Source organism: Euleptes europaea, chromosome 11 (assembly GCF_029931775.1).
Source record: "Euleptes europaea isolate rEulEur1 chromosome 11, rEulEur1.hap1, whole genome shotgun sequence".
Taxonomy (NCBI): Eukaryota; Metazoa; Chordata; class Lepidosauria; order Squamata; family Sphaerodactylidae; genus Euleptes; species Euleptes europaea.
The window spans coordinates 30,812,158-30,818,157 of record NC_079322.1 but is presented as its reverse complement, the minus strand read 5'-3'; the positions used below and the strand labels follow the sequence as shown (position 1 = coordinate 30,818,157).

At 46.4% G+C, this 6,000-nt stretch overlaps 1 protein-coding gene across 1 annotated transcript in view; it reads right to left on the bottom strand.

Moving 5' to 3' along the window:
- Nucleotides 1-959: 959 nt before the first annotated feature.
- The window catches only part of ZNRF2 (zinc and ring finger 2), a 71,629-nt gene continuing 66,588 nt past the window's right edge, over nucleotides 960-6,000 (bottom strand). Inside the window, exon 5 of the mRNA XM_056857815.1 lies at nucleotides 960-990. The gene's annotated coding sequence lies outside the window, so the exon portion shown is untranslated. The remainder of the gene's footprint in view (nucleotides 991-6,000) is intronic.

The following is a 6,000-nucleotide window of genomic DNA, read 5'->3' as shown; positions in this document are numbered from 1 at the left end:
AACAATGTACACAAGAAGTCAAGCCAGGTCCCACCGTCCCCATGAAAACTTCAGGAATCATATCACTTTGCCGATCTTTGCGGCTACACAGCCTGCAGAGTAAAGTACTACAAGAAAATAACTACCTGAAACATTTTAAAAAATACCCGTTAAAATTACCTTAACTGGCAGCACTTGAGATGGTAACTCTTTTATTTTCCCGTTCTTTTTTAAAAAAATTGCATAGCTGCTAAATTATGCCCCTCAAACCACCCCCCATTTTTGCTGCTGCATTGATAACCCACAAGCAGTAAAAGTGGACTTTTGTATACTTGAACAGGAATGAGCACAGTATGCAGATTTCAACAACTCTTCAGCCTGTCAATTAACAATCTGCCCAGGTTATTAGTTCTGCTCATTGGGTTGCATCCTGGCAAAGAGTTACTTACAAAAAAAATGGTTGAAGTCAAGGAATGTTGCATTCTTTTCACAGAAAAAGTGTGAATGGCATATTGACAACAAGGCGGGGGGGGGGTTTCATGAGCGAGGTCACATCATTTGACTGTTCTTCACTGTTTGCCACTTATTTTTCTTCAGTGCGGGAGGGGAGGGGAGGACAGAGACATTCCAACCCAAGAATGGCATCTAACTTGTGTAAATGTTCCAGAGTGTTGATCCAGGGCACACAGCTTCCATTCAAGAAAGGATGCAACAGTATTTTGCTTCTGTAAGATAGGTTTAAAAAAAATTAAACCGAAAATTAGTAACTTTGGCCTGCAGATACAAAATGTTGTCCGTAAAGTCCATAAAGGAAGAGGATTGTTCCTGAATGTGCAGCATTTTCAGAATCCCTGTGTCTCCTTTAGGCAAGCTCTTGGTACACTGCGGGATGAGCTCTGTGCAACATTCCCTCTCCGCCTTTTGAGTCCAAAATGAACACAAGTCCAGTTTCAAATCGGCTTCTGAAGACGGAACTTCAAATCCTCTAGATCTGTTGATCAGTGTAAGAGACTACAAGGAAAGCCACAGAGAAGGAAGTTATTTTTCTTCAAAGCCCAGTAAAGCCAGTAAACTACAAAAGCCGCTCTACAAATTTGCTTTTCATTCAATCCTCAACAAAAGTGTTGTACACAAAAAAGAAGAGTTGGTTTTTATATGCTGACTTTCTCTACCACTTAAGGAAGAATCAAACTGGCTTACAATCGCCTTCCCTTCCCCCCCCCACAACAGACACCCTGTGAGGTAGGTGGGGCTGAGAAAGTTCACAGAGAATGGAGCCTTGTTTACTCACTGTGAGGGCTCCTTCTGTTCTGGGGTCGAAAGGCATCTTGCAGACTATGGGTTTTGCCATCACGTGCCCAGGGAGGCAGGACTAAAATTCAACTTCCTGTCTTCCTGGGCGGGAAAACCACTTAATCCCAGTTTTCGGACTAGCCGAGCTAAAGGAGACAGGTAAGTGCAGAAACAAACAACAACTACAGGAATAAACAGTTTGAAATAGGAATTAGAAGTGGAAACAGGTAAGGCAACTCCTTGTTAAGTACAAGGTGGCGGGCAAAGGAGTACTGTAACATCTAATCAGTGGAAACCTGAATTCGGAAACACCCTATGAGCTGATTGTTGCGGACATCTTGGGAATTAATACTCTTGGGCGGGCAAGATGCCTTTCTACCCCCAGAACAGAAGGAGCCCTCACGGTGAGTAAACATGGCTCCGTTTTCGTTCTGGGGCTGCAGGCATCTTGCAGACTGTGGGATCTCCAAGAGCAGGTTAGTCTGGGTGGGGTTAGGATTTGTCCAAGACGTGCTGCAACACCCTTCTACCAAAGGCTGCGTCAGTAGATGCCATGGAGTCAATCTTATAGTGCCTAGTAAAGATAGACACTGAGGACCATGTGGCCGCTCGACAAATTTCCTCTACTGAGGCTTGCCTATCAAATGCCGCTGATGTGGCTGCGCTGTGTATTGAATGAGCAGTGATTCCGGTGGGTTCTTGAAGTTTGCTGGCCCTATATGATTCGGCAATGCATTGTCTTATAGCATAGCTAATTGCCGCCCTAGACGTTTTGAAACCTTTGGTTGGGTTAGTCAAGGATACGAATAGGAATCAGATCGTCTAAAATGGGGGTACCCTGAGAGTACTTCGGAGGTCTAACTTGTGCCATTCCTTCTCTTTGGGGTGGCTAGGATTGGGGCAGAAGGATGGGAGATGAATTTCCTGTTTGCGGTGGAAAATGGAGTTCACTTTTGGAATGAATGTAGGATCGGGTCGAAGGACTACGTTGTCCTTGTGAAAGACACAAAGACCTTTGCGAGCGGAAAGGGCTCCTAGTTCGGAGACTCTCCGTGCAGAGGTGACAGCTGTCAGGAAAACTGTTTTCATTCTCAACATCTTCATTGGGATCTCCCTGATAGGTTCAAAAGGTGGGAGTGTAAGTGCTGCCAATACTACGTTGAGACGCCATGTAGGGAAACAGTGAATGGGTGGGGGGCTAGTCTGTAGCACTCCTTTCAAGAATGTCTGGACGTGTGGATGCCTGGAGGAAGAAAAACCGTCAATTGAAGGTATGACAGTGGCTAAAGCCGCGACTTGCCTATGAAGCATAGCTGCCTTGAGCCCTTGTTCCACCCCGTCCTGAAGGAACTCCAGGATTTCAGACGTGCTTGGAGCCAGAGGATCAGTGTGCTTTCTCCTGCACCATAATACGAAGGCCTTCTATGAGAAGTTATATATTCGTCTAGTGGATGGTTTTCTGGATTCGATCATGGTGTTAACAATCCCTGTATTGTATCCCTGGTTCAGGAGGTTGCTCCGCTCAATTTCCAGGCGGTCAAGTGAAGCCATTGAGGGTCTGGGTGGAATAGGGGACCCTGGTGAAGTAGGTCTGGAATGGGCGGTAACTCCCAGGGTTGCTGGATTGATAGCTCTTTGAGACTGGGAAACCATGGCCTCCTTGGCCAAAGGGGAGCAATTAGGATGATCATAGCCCTCTCCTTCCTTCCTGAAAACTTTCGGAGTAGCTCTTTTGGCCAGGGGAACATCAGGGCATCCATTGCCTCTGCTTTCGGGTGGAAATATCTCGTGAAGAAATGAGGGAGGATATGATTGTTCGCCGAGGCAAACAGGTCCACAGTTGGGAGTCCGAATCTCTCCCCTATCTGGATGAATATGGATCTGTTGAGGGACCATTCCCCCTCATCAAGGACCTGGCGGCTCAACCAGTTTGCTTGAAGGTTGAGGACTCCCCTGATGTGTTCCGCTGAGATGGAAGTTACTCGGTTCTCTGCCCATGAGAATATCCATACTGCTTCCCGGTGGAGCTTTGATGACCTGGAGCCCCCCTGCTTGTTGAGATGTGCCTTGGCAGACACATTGTCCGTTCACGCAAGGACATGTCGGTGTAAAAGCAGGTCCTGGAAATGAAGTAGAGCCAGACGAATGGCTCTGAGCTCAAGGACATTTATGTGGAGCTTTTTCTCTGTCTTGGTCCATCGACCTTGAGCTATGTGGGTCTGGCACATTGCTCCCCAGCCCTCAAGACTGGCATCCATGTGCAACTGAACTTGTTCCTCTGCTAGGAAGAAAAGGCCCTTGCCGAGGTTCTTGTGATTGCACCACCACGAGAGACTGGAACAGCAGTCCTGATCCAGGGCTATGGTCTTGTTTCTCTTTTTGGCAATCAGATGTTGGTAGGGCTGTAGGAGGCTCGGCAGTGGTCTTGCATGGAACCTGGCCCAGGGAACACAACTTAACAAGACACCATCCGTTCCATTAGTTTGGCGAGAAACATAACTACCCCCTTTTTTGATTCTATCAGGGTTAAGGCTATTGATCTGATCTTTGAAATCTTGTCCGGTGGTAGTATGACTAGATTCCTGCTGGTGTCTAGTATTACCCCTAGATGCTGTAGTCTCTGAGTGGGAATCAGATGGCTTTTCTCTAAATTTACTAAAAAGCCATGTTCTGTGAGTGTCTGGACTACACTGTTTGTGTGTGTCTCTGCTTCCTCCCTGGACTTGGAGCAAATCAGAATGTCGTCCAGGTACGGGAAAATCCTTATCCCTTCTTGTCTCAGAAGGGCCACTAAGGTTACTAACACCTTTATAAAAACATGGGGAGCTGATGCCAGGCCGAAGGGGAAGGCTCTGAATTGAAAATGGTTCCCTGCATAAGCGAATCTTAGGAACTTCCTGTGAAGGGGATGTATGGGGACATGAAGGTATGCTTCCTTCAGGTCTAAGGCTGTCATGAAATCTCCTAGCTGGAGGGCCTCTATGATGGATTTCAATGTTTCCATTTTGAATCTCCTGTATTTGACTGACCAGGAGTTTTAAGTCCAGTATGGCCCTCCAGTCCTCATTTTGCTTTGGGACCGTAAAGAAAATGGAATAAATCCCCCCGCCAATTTCTAGGGGTGGGACTGGTTCTACTGCCTGGATGAAAGACAGGTGATTTATGGCTTCCAGGGTCCTCAAATGTTTTTCCTTTTTTAGAGAACTTGGCGACATTACAAACCTGTCCCTTGGGGTGTTTATAAATTCTATTTGGTACCCTGAGGAGACAACTTGAATGACCCATGCATCGGAGTGGGGAGTCCACCTGTGGTGGAATTGTAAGAGCCTTCCCCCCACTATCATTGGAATGGTGTCATTGCTTAGCATTTTTGGAGAACTTGTCTCCCTTGTTGGCATTGTACTGTTGTTGTCCCTGTTGGGGACGAAAGAATCTACCCCCTCCCCTACGAAAGAAACCTCTATTGTTGTTCCAGCTTCCCCTACGCTGTTCGGGTTTGAAGCGTGTGAGTGAAAGGATCTAAAAGCAGGATAAGAGGAAGAGGTTCTCCCATCCTTTCTGTAGGATTTTGGGTGTATCTTCTTTTTGTCCTTGTCCTCAACAAGGATCTTCTCAAGCCTTTCCCCAAATAGTTTCCCCCCTAGAAAAGGGTAGGATAATGTAAGGGATTTTGTTTTAAATTCATTTTGCCACGGACGTAACCACAGAGCCCTTCTAACCGCTATGTTGGAAGACAGACCTCGGGCTGCGAAGGTCATCATATCAAGAGATGCATCTGCCATGAAGGCAGCAGCCTTCAGGAGTCTATTAAGGCCATCAGCTATTTTGCGATTTTCTCCTGAATATAGCTGAGCAATTTTTCTTATCCACACTATAGAGGCTCTAGCCATGATGGATGTGGCTGCCAAGGCTTGAATAGCTAATGCAGAGGAATCGTGGACCTTTTTGGTCAAAATCTCCGCTTTTCTATCCAAGGGGTCCTTTATATTTCCCAGCCCATCTTCTGCAGGCAGATCTGGGGCATCAATCACAGGTACCTGGAGCAGCTCCATGGCTTGAGGTACCATGGTGTATAATTGGATGGGAATTGTCTGTTGGTCAGAGGTTTGTCTAATTCAGCTTTAAACTGTTTTTCAAAAAATTCTGGGAAAGGAATGGCATGGTTCTGAGATTGAGATCTAGGAAAAAACTCTTTACTTCCCTTCTTTCTAGTGTTTTTGCTGGGTTCTGGGGTAGGTTCAGGTTCCTCATCCAGATCCAATGCAACCAGTGCCTTACTTAATAGGTTCTGAAAATCCTCAGTGCCGAAAAGGCAGGGCTGTTGTTCTTCTAAAATTACAGGAGTTTCCTCATCGGAGTCAAACTCCCCCTCTTCTCTGCTTTCCGCCTCAGAATCGGCTATTACAGAGGAGCCTTCCTCTTTTGAAAGTCTGGTCTGTCTCTGGCATGGGGTTTTCATTGCAGTCTTAGTAGGCCAATAGCATCTGGCTCTCTCGGAGGTACCCTCATCACCCCCACCCTCTGTTTCAGATTGATCTCGGTGGGGGGAATTAATTTGGGAGTTAAGTCCTATACTCTTAATAAAGGGGGAGATGGAGTCACTGAAGGCCTTAAGCATTTGTGACTGCCTATCCAATACGCCACTGAATAAATCAAAGGCTTCCTTGCGGGACAAAGGTAAATCAGGATCAATCACGCTTACATTACCCCTGGAATCTGAAGGTGTAC